The following is a 10,585-nucleotide window of genomic DNA, read 5'->3' as shown; positions in this document are numbered from 1 at the left end:
AAAGCCTAAACCCCTCCCTTTCCCTGCTAAGTATAGAAAACTGCATCTCTGCTGTTTACAGATTTGGAGGCTTGTCTGGACTGAAGTTTTGTAAATACAACCTATTTTGAAATCACAGGCATTAAAATTTGAATTATTGCCTTGAAAAAAATAGCTCACATTTCCCCCTGTGCTGATGTTCTCTATTGGTTGATTCTAAAGCCTCAAAACCACCCAACCAATATGAAACATTAAGACCCAGGGACTAAAACAAATTTTAACCTGGTTCTATCTGGCTCTTGACCTGTTTCATAATGCAATTTACCCACTCAGAAATAAGCAAACCATCAACATAAAAACAAACAAACCTTGCATAATTTATTTGCTCTCTAAATGTCTTCTTTCTCTCTGCATCATGAGTGAAAGCACAGAAAGGGGGTGAGGTGTCCTTGTGGCTTCACGAGCTGAAGAACTTCTTGCTGGAAGTCCTTATTTTCCTAGCACTGGCAATCTGAAAAACAAAAATTGTTTTGTTAACACTTATATCCCTAGATACAGAAAATAGAAATAAGGTTTGTTCTGAACCACAGCCAACTGCATCATTAGCCTCTCCTATGAATAAGCCAACAGCTCTCATGCAAAAAAAACCAACTAGAAACATCTCCACTCAATTCATCCCTCACTTAGGCATTCTGCACTGACTGCTCACAGCTAAAAACTTCTTTCTAAGTACAAATGCAAAACAGAAACCAGTAAAACAACACATTACAACCATGTGCTTCAAGCAGAGCTGTTGTTAAGCTGTCCAGGTTTCCATCTAGGAAACACTCAACCATGAAAGGTGGCTCGAAACAGTCCCTTTTTATAACAGTGGCACTAACCACAAACTGTGCCTGTACCACAATAGTATTCCTTGTTTCCATGTGTTCATATTTAATGCTTCTATCAAACCCCAGTCAGGACCTCTGCAAAACATCTGCACATCAGGTACAATGATCTCTCATGGAAGTTCTCTTGCACCAACCAAGCCAGGCTCTGAATAACCAGACACTGCTTTTGAGGAGACTGATCTGGAGCATCCAGCTGCTTTTTTGCCCACATCACCTGAAAATGCTAAGACAGACACCAACTATCCTCAGTGCTTGTGCACTGAACAAGTAGAGCGACTAACTGAGCTCCCAAAAGCTGCCAAGGAGAACTTCATGCTCTACGAAGTCTGTCATTTTCATTCTGCAAGGTGTCAGACTGTATTATAATATTTTCTCTGATGTTCAAATTGGCACAGCTGATTTTAAACAGCTTCTTCACAGCACAAAGCACCTTGTCATAAAAATATCCTGATATCTACAATGGTTAAGCTGACATATAACATAATTAAAACTAGCACAAGAATTTTATCACACTCATGCTTCCAAAGGCAGTGGAGTTAGAGCAACGTCCTAAACTGACTTCACTGAAAACAAGAGCTGTTCCATTAAAATAAAATGCAAACAGAATAGCAAACAATACAAGCTGCAAAACCACCATACACAATGGGCGAAATAACAGAGGTCCAGCAAAGGAAAAAGCAGTATTAGGCTGCAAGTTACACCCAAGAGGAAATGTGAGTAACAAAATGTAACTAATAAAATGCAACTAACGATTTTTAGTTGTTACACAAAAAAAACCTACTTGTTAATCTCCATATGCAATGCACAGACCTGCTTTGCAGGTGGGAAAGGTGTATCTATCTGCACAGAACATTCAGAGCTCAGAGCACCAAAGCCTTCCTAATCGTGGCTGGAAGACACAGAGCCAAGAGCTGCAGGACAAGGCTGCAAGTGCCATGACTACGGCATACAGATAACACTGCCATGATCCACATGTCCCAGAGAGCATCCTTCCCAAAGTTCACAGCATCACTACCAAGCTCAACCTTTATTTTTTGTCATACTTCTTTTTCCTACACAATGGCACAGCATGGCTCCACTCCTCAAAGCCACCCAGGATTTTCTTCACCATGGGGCTCAATTCCTGAGTACCAGTAACAAAACTGGGGGCAATAGCTTGCTCTTATCTGCAAAATCCCTGAACTGAAAAGTGCCCTTTTTCCTCCTGTGTTCCAGCTCACTGAAGAGTGCTGCTCAAGCATTTTCCTTTCTGGCTGGAACCACACTTCCAGCTCTTCACAGACATGGCTTCTTGACCAATGGTTTGATAGACATGGAGTGACACCTAGCACAGAGCTAAATGTAAGATTCATGTCAGGATATATGTGTAATTTCAACAATGCAGTGTTAAACTCTGCCCTCACGGACAAACCTGACCCTCCTGGATGTTTGCTGGCCCATAACTATAGGGGAATGAAGCTAGCTGTTAGCTAACACAGCCAGGGTGATCTCACTGTACTCAGTCATCACAGATGTGCAAATGCACAGCTAAAACATTTCTGTCTGCTTTAGAGCAGGCAGAAACAAGAACACAACATTCACAACAGGAAGATGGTGTACTACTTCTGATACAAAATAACTGATTTATGGCAAAGTATCACAAGAATCCCTGCCTGCCAATCAGGTCTTACTTGTACACTTATTCAGGATGATGCCCTGCTCTGTTTGAAGAAGACTTCCTGGCCAGGGTAGAGGGCCAAGTTTTTTGAAGTGCTTCCAGCACTCCCAGTAAGTTACCTCTCAGGGAGGTCACAATGCTCCCCCACAAGCAGTCCATTAAATATTGAAGGAAGTTTGCCATGGTGAATACAAACTTCCCAGCAAAGCTCTGCCAGATCTGCAATACCCATCTCCCTGGATCTGCACAATCTTGAATAATAAGGCTTAACATAAGAAATATGGGTAGAATATTGCTCCATACACACAGACCTTTACACATTCAGGTATCTTTTTCTAGCAGGCTAGGAGGAAATGGGCATCTTATACCAGTGGTCTTACAACACTCCTTTCTTTTTCCTTTCCCCCAATATGTCTTTAATACCAGTGATTCTCATTAAACTTCTACCAAGGACAAAGCACTTCTGAAGGAATCAATTTTTTTAAAAAAATCTTCAAAAAAATAGATAAAATAGTACTTAAAAAAAGAAAGAGCTGCTGTAGTAACGTAGTAATCACAAACCTCACACATCCCAGACTGAGATTTTTCCTCCTGCCAACTAGGACAAAAATCCCAAGCATGGCATATTCAACACCCTAGGCTCTGTCATTTAGTTAAGGACAGACAGGTAGGCATAGCTGTGAAAGTCTTAACAGCATAGGTTAGGCAGTATGTGCTATGGTAACAACCTTGGTTTGTCATTCATCTTGTACTCACATTTTTGTTTTCCTGAACAGGAGGGCACACAAAAATAAACACCAGCAAATGGCTAGTAGGCATGGCACTGAAGCAAAGTCCTTAGTACAAAGCTACCGGGGCCCTTCCAGCTCTACTGTAAACAAAGAGTGAATTACATTATACACACAATACCAACACTTAAGTTGCAGATGTAGTTCCTCAACTGTGATCTGGGAAGGGCTGTACAAACTCAGGGCAGGTGCTGTCTGCACAAACAGGGAGCAAACACCGACTGATGGCTTTTTGCTGGGTTGCCAGGCATCATCATTATAAACTATAGCCCCTGGTTAAAGCCAGTGTACAATATGAGGTGCTGAGCAGTTCAGGAAGACAGCACTACAGACACCTCCATTCTCTTGAGCTGCAGTACATCTGTGTCAAAAGGGAGCTGCTACCAAACCTCAACAGGTCTGGCAAGAAGGCAGCAGAGAAGTGACGCTTATTATTCATGTGGTTCCCCCCAAGGCTAGCCACTGGTAGATAAACCATGTACAGCACCCTCCTATAAAATGCACTGCAAACAGCTCTACAGGATAATACATCCAGACCTTGCCTTGTCCATCCCCAGAGAGAGAGAGATTTTAACTTCATCTCTGACATCGAGATTCAACCAACCACTGGTGAATACCTTGTTGGCAGCTGTTGCAGCTTTCTGCAGCAGTCCATCAGCTTGCTCTACATGGTTTTCTTGGGTTGCCATCCCTCCCCTGTCCCCTAGAGAAATTTGGGGATAGTCTGCAGATCAGATGTAATACTATGGAAAGCTGCTCCTGATTACAGAAAACAAACAAATAAAAATCCTGCAACTTTTTCAGCCCCATTGAACAACTCTAAATGCACCATGTGTCACACTGGACACAACAGACTATATTCACTCATTCAGCATATAATCAACTCCTGGGAGCCCACTGACACACTGAGTTCAGCCCTGCTCAGGGACAGAAATCCTCTGGTCCTCGGGAAGGGACTATTGACTGAGCAGACCCCTTCAGCCTGCCCACAAAGGCAGGGCAGTGCCACAGCATGCAGCTCTGCCCAGAAGGCAGAAGCAGTCTGCACAAGGAAAGCTGGACTTCACTTCCCTGTGCCTGGGTGTTTGTTTCAGGAAATCTCCCATTCCCAAGCCAAGTTTCAGGATCTACCCTAACTGCTCAGTCAGATGCAGAGAAGAGCCAAGCAGATACATATGTCTGGGATGATCCAAGGCATTTAATTCCCCACCTTTCTTGCTATTTTCAAAATGTGTTTCTGAAAGCACTCGATTTTTTTTTTTAATTTTTGTTGATGATTTGCATTTCAGAGGCAATACATGAACAAAAGTTCGGACATTTTTCCTAACCTTTGACTGAACATATGAGAAAAAAGAATATCTTGTTAACACTCCTTTCCCTTAATACACTGATTCTACACAAAACTAATGATAATCCTCTAAATCCTCTCTCTACTCAGCTGTTTAATTAGAAAGACGATCATTGATTAATGCACTTGAGTTACCTGAAGGTATCACTCCACCCCAGAAAAATGCACATTAATTAGTTCTGCATTAAACTGCTTTCCTCTTTATTCAATTTCAAAAGAAGGAGCAAAACCCCACAACACAGCAACAAAACACCAAGCTTTCAGTATTATCTGAAATAATTTTTGTTTTACTTTATTCTTTAGGAAGTCTCACATTTTCTTGTCTTGAATCTCACAGAATTTCACAGTCATCTACTTTTTTTTTCTTTTTTTTTTTTTTTTAATTATTGTAATTTTACAGAATAAACACACCAAGCCTGAAGGTTCAATATGCATTTGCAAAGCTCTGCCAAAGACCTGCAGTCTTGAATTAGTTGGCTCAGGCAAGGAAGTAGAAATGACACTGATACTCAACAGGAATGTGCACAGCATTAAGTGCATACCACAACTGAAACCAGGTATACTCCCAGCCAGTCAGTGGTTTCAGTGTCCTCACCTACAAAGACAATCAAAGAGAAAATTTGATTTAAAAGTTTCCTCACTCTTTTTTAAGATCTCACTAAAATTCCTTCAGCCACAGGCTGGTCTACAGACTGATCATGAGACTTTCAGCCCTGAAAAGCAGGTAAGCTGTCCCTGACTGTAGCTCTGTACCATAACTCACACTGCCCTTGGTCTGGAAAAGGTCATGCTTCATCTGCCCCTAGAGCCACAATTCTGCCTGCAGATGTTCTGAACAGCCTCAAGGACTGGCTAACTTTTCTCTTTCTGTGAAAATCCCTCCTGGTCTCTGAACATTAACAGAAATCACTCCCATATCATGACTTTCTCCTTTCCCACTGCTCTGTGACCAAGGTAGGCACCATTTCCTCACCACAGGCTGAGTGACAAAAGCCCCAGGTGATTTAAAGCAATTGATCCTCCTGCTGCACTGTTTCCCTTTGTCCAGGAAGGTCTCCAGAAAAGTAGCAGGTAGAGTTGGTGACTCAGCTTTAGGAGCAGCCTAATCCTTCTTCTGGTCACCAGAAAGTGATACTAGGAAGGCAGACATGGGGCAGTCAGAAAACCAGGCTAGCCAGAAAGGGAAGAGCAGAGCTTTCACTTCCATGTCCTAAATTACATGCTTCATATCATCTCCTCTCCTGTGCATGCTTCTTCCCATAGTTGGCATTATTTATTCACCTTCAAAGTGCAAGCTACCACACAGGACACATCACAGCCCCACAGACTCCTGGTGCAGGGTTAGAAAGGATTTTTCCATCAGCCTCTGTCAACTTAATACATAATCAATACATGGCTCCAGCAAAAGTCAAGCAAGAAAGCTGATGCTGCATTTTAAGATTTACATTTAAAATTTATATTTTTAAGAAAGCTGATGCATGCCATTTTAAGAGCATCCAGAAGCAATCCACTGTGAATCCCTCCCCTTCTGCCATTATCCCTGGTGGTGAAAAGGTTTCTTCTCAAATTGTTTATTTCAAAGTTATTTCCTCAGCAGCTATGGAGAAAAAAAAATAAGCCTGTGTTATTGCAAAGGACTAAGAGCAGTAACTAAATCTTACTGATGGTTTTGCCAACACCCATAGATCACTTCAATGATACAGTTTTGAAAACAGGATGACCAATAGGGAAAGGACAGAGAAATTGAGTATGGAGCCTGATCTATGTGAGATCCATCACAAACCACAGCTTTCTACTGCAAAAGGGATTAGAGCTGCACAGAGCACAAGCAATAGATGCATAAACCCCATCACCATCTTGGGACTCTCAATTTCAAAACATTTTTGCAGTAAGGCAACTTAGGAAAAATAAACATTCCTAGCCAGGCAGAGATCAGTCATAAACCTTTTCTGAAAGGGAGATGAACTCTCTTATTGTTATTTAAAGCAACACTGTAAATCAGGCCAGATCTATATAAAGCAACTCTATGGGCTTAAAGCAACAGTGGCATTATTCTGTCAGAGCTCAGACTGAACACCCCAGGAAAAATATCTGGTACTGTTCAGGGCCAAAAAAGAAAAAAGCCCAAACAAACCCCAACCAACCCAAAGTAAAAAAATAACAGAAAACCTACAAACAAACAAAACCCCACCCCCCCCCACCAACTTGCCCCCTCCCCAAAAAAAAAGCCCTTCAAAAGAACTGAAAGCTGAAAAAAGCTGGGGATTTCTGTGAAATTCTCCATGAAGCTAACAAAAAAACAGCAAAAAGTTGCATATATAGAAAGGCAAGCCTCATATTTTCTGTAAAGCTACCAACATTATCAACAGCTCATTACTCACATTGGGTGATAGATACCATATTTAAGAATTAAATATCTACATTTTACAGAACACATGTGGAAGATATGCTTTAGAAAACACTCCCTTACATTTTCCCAAGTATTTTATTTCCCCTCTTCCAGAACAGTCATCTGGTATAAATTTTTGGACCTTACATCATGCACAAGAAAATAGCCTAGTATTTCAATTCTGCATTTACACCAGAACATTCATAATTGATTAAAAGCAACAGAAATGGTGGGGGAAAACAGCTTCAAAGTATTAACCTGAAACATGGACCCAAATTCAGCCTCTTTTGTTTAAATGTTTTGAAAAAATTCAGCACATCAAGACAAATATAAAGCAAAACACTGGAGCTTCTCCTTCTCACCTCAGCACCCAAACTCCCTCAGTCACCCCCCATTAATTCCATCTGACAGGTAGACAAACCTATAATTTGTCACACTGATTAACTCTTATTTAAGATTTTATAACACATGGTCCTGAACTGTTTTAGTTCACTCTGACAACATTCACATATTTTTTCTTCAAAATAAAGAGACTGAAGTTGACCCAGATGACAATGTTTCCACTCACAAATTTTAATTAGTGGCATTTTTGTTGGGAGTATGCCCTTGAGATGGGCAGTCCTTGTGTTAAGGGACCATCTTTATACACTATCCCAATAATGTGAAGAGGCTGAAAACGCTGAATAGTGTACCACAAATACTGCAAGGACATCCATGGCAACATACACCTTTGGGTGTCCAATGTGAATGCATGCTTGAAGGGTGGTAAAACATTGTTCTTTAACAGGCTTAGCACAAAAAATTAGCAGAAAGATCGTCAGAACAACTTCATAATTTATACTCTGCAAACAATTAGCTATTTGCTGCAATCCTGATCTTCTTAGCCTGCTACCTTGCCCAACACTAGAGGCTGGCAAGTGCTTCCCTCTTCCTTTCCACCTTACTTGGCAAACAAAAATTTTCCCATCCAGAAAAGCTCTTAGTGCCTGTCAAGGATCATGACTGAGATGGAAAAGATCTAAAGCACTTCTCACTAGGAGAAGTATTTTGTGTTTTCTGAGCAAGATTAATATTTTAAAAGGGCTTGCGATAGGGAGAAGTGAGAGTTCTCAAAGTCCTTATAAATGTGAAAGAACAAGAAAATGGGAGGAGGTAACCCAAACTCTATGAAGCCTTCAGACTATGGCTGGAGCAATGCTGATATATCAGCAGCAGCTTCATTCCCACCCCAATGCAGAATAACCAAGGTATGACCTTAGTCTTGCCATCATCCTCAAGTCGTCAACCTGTTATCATGATTTCTTAAACAGATTGAAGATGCCATGCATTATATTCTTGTTTTTGTTGTTTTATTGCAAACTTCATAAAATTCCCCAGTAGTATGTTTATGCTTAGCTGTTTTTAAATAGAGAGATCCATCTCCCCTATGAAACTCATGAATCTAATATTTGCTCCTTTAAAGTAAAGAAGAATTATCAGTACAATCCTATAGAGAGACTCTTCTGTAACCTGGGAGGAGAAAAAAAAAAAAAAGTAGAAGACAAAAGTTCTTTTCTGAACCTTGTTCCCAAACTTGGGGCATCACACCTATCAACATCACTCCTGAGAGAAGTATAAGGACTAAAATATAAATTCTACTCTCAACTTTATCAGAATTAATTGCATGAATGATGATAGTAAAAAAGTAGTAGTTTTTCATTAATTGCCTCAAGTATGCCTTGGCACAAAGCTTTAATGATTTTGGAAGACTATTAAACACCCAGATACCTTTTCCTCCAACACAGCAGAGGCAGTGAGAATCATGGACCTACCCAGCTGAGTGCTCAGTACCACCCATCATCATCATCACCCCAGGCACAGACAGAGCCTGGTGAGGCACAAGCCCATTTTATAAAGTGGGAGTATCCAGTGATTGTATCAGCAAACTTCTATGCTGCTCTTGCAAGCACGTGCTGACAAAACTACTTTTGCCAACTCTGGCAGGCTGGTAGATCTGTATTAATTTCCATCAGGATGAAAAAACTACTCTGACTCTCCCCTCTACTCCCTGAAGGTATAACAATGGTTAGAAGGAATGACTGGCTAAATAAAGTCGACAAATCTCTCTAAATTTCTGTGATGAATTATTTTTAAAACAGTCAGAGTTCTTCTGTTGAAAATCTTTCCAAGAGGTTTCTGCCTGAAGCAGAAAAACTACTCTGGAAACTTTTTATCTGAATGACTGAAGGCTAGCCAGAAGTAAACACAGGTGAAAATATGATGTTAGAATATGGGAGGCATGCTTGAGGGTGCTCCTACTACCTCTACCAACCACATTTTATATCTAATACTGTGTAATGCAGTTGAAAGCATAAAGACATTAAAAAAGCTTTAAAACCCTAATGGCCTGCCCTTTCTGTTGTTGTTCCTTCAGTATTTTAAACAGGGCAAGGTTGGATTACTGCAGTTTCAGCTATATAAAGTATGAAACACCCAGATTCTGTACTGAAAATCCCTCTCTTGGGATCTGAGGCCAGGAAGGGACCACCTGGTTCAGTCAGTCCTGCTGCGAGCAGCCAGGCACTGCAGACATCTGGTCACATAATCCATCAGTCTACATCACGGCTCACAAAACACTTCATGGGATCTGAATGAAACCTGCAGCCCTCAGAAGGGGACCAAGGCCAGACACACAAAGTGTACGAGAGAGAAAGAGAGACTGAAGACCTCAAAAAGGTTCCATCACAATGTGAGATTTTCTGCACTAAAGGACACAGCTCTATTGCCAATCCTCATCATCCATGGAGCAAAGACAGGCAGAAAATTAACCTGCTAACTCCTAAAAAGGACTTTTGAAACAAATTATATACAACTCACATAATAAACCATAGAGGTCCTTTGCCAACCAACCACATCCCTCTGGGTTCCTAAATCAGAGCACCCTACACCACCCCTGGGCATAACAGAGTCACATCCAAAAGATGACATTGAGCAAAATCCCCTCTGGAATATAACCCTCCCCACTGTGCACATGGAGAGACTGGAAGACTAAGCCCCTAATTTAGGCACCCCAGTAGGTTGTTTCCCTGAGGAAAAGTAACTCTGAGCCACAGAGAATCTCTTCTACTTCTTTCTGAGCAACAAAAATAGGAGAAAAAAAAAAAACAAAGAGGAAGAAACTACTTTTAGTAATGAAAATGTAATTTAAGAGGCTGATACCCTGTAAAAAACTTAGAGTTATAATGAATTCCAGGATTCATTCAAGTACTCCATTCTTAAAAAACACTATAATGAAAGCCTTACAAATGAAATTTAGTAGTAATAACTCTGGGGTCAAATCCATAATGATTTGTTTGGCAAAGCTTTCACTGACGACACTTAAATGTGATTTCAATGGGTGTTCTGCCTGAGAAAGGGCTTTGAGATTGGCTCACACTCTGTATATTTAAGTCACCTCAGCCCCAGCATTATACAGCACCAACCAGGCACAAACCCCAGCATTATTTAAACCATTTGCATGCCACAGTCTCCAATTGCAGGGTGCAAAAGCCAGCA

General features: G+C 40.9%; 1 protein-coding gene across 1 annotated transcript in view; it reads right to left on the bottom strand.

Annotated features, from left to right (window-relative positions):
- Positions 1-380: 380 nt before the first annotated feature.
- SCAF8 (SR-related CTD associated factor 8) overlaps positions 381-10,585 on the bottom strand; it is a 145,764-nt gene continuing 135,559 nt past the window's right edge. Inside the window, exon 21 of the mRNA XM_079331130.1 lies at positions 381-490. The gene's annotated coding sequence lies outside the window, so the exon portion shown is untranslated. The remainder of the gene's footprint in view (positions 491-10,585) is intronic.

This window comes from Erithacus rubecula, assembly GCF_903797595.1.
Source record: "Erithacus rubecula genome assembly, chromosome: 2".
Taxonomy (NCBI): Eukaryota; Metazoa; Chordata; class Aves; order Passeriformes; family Muscicapidae; genus Erithacus; species Erithacus rubecula.
The sequence above is the reverse complement of the archived record's forward strand: the minus strand, read 5'-3'. Positions and strand labels throughout refer to the sequence as shown.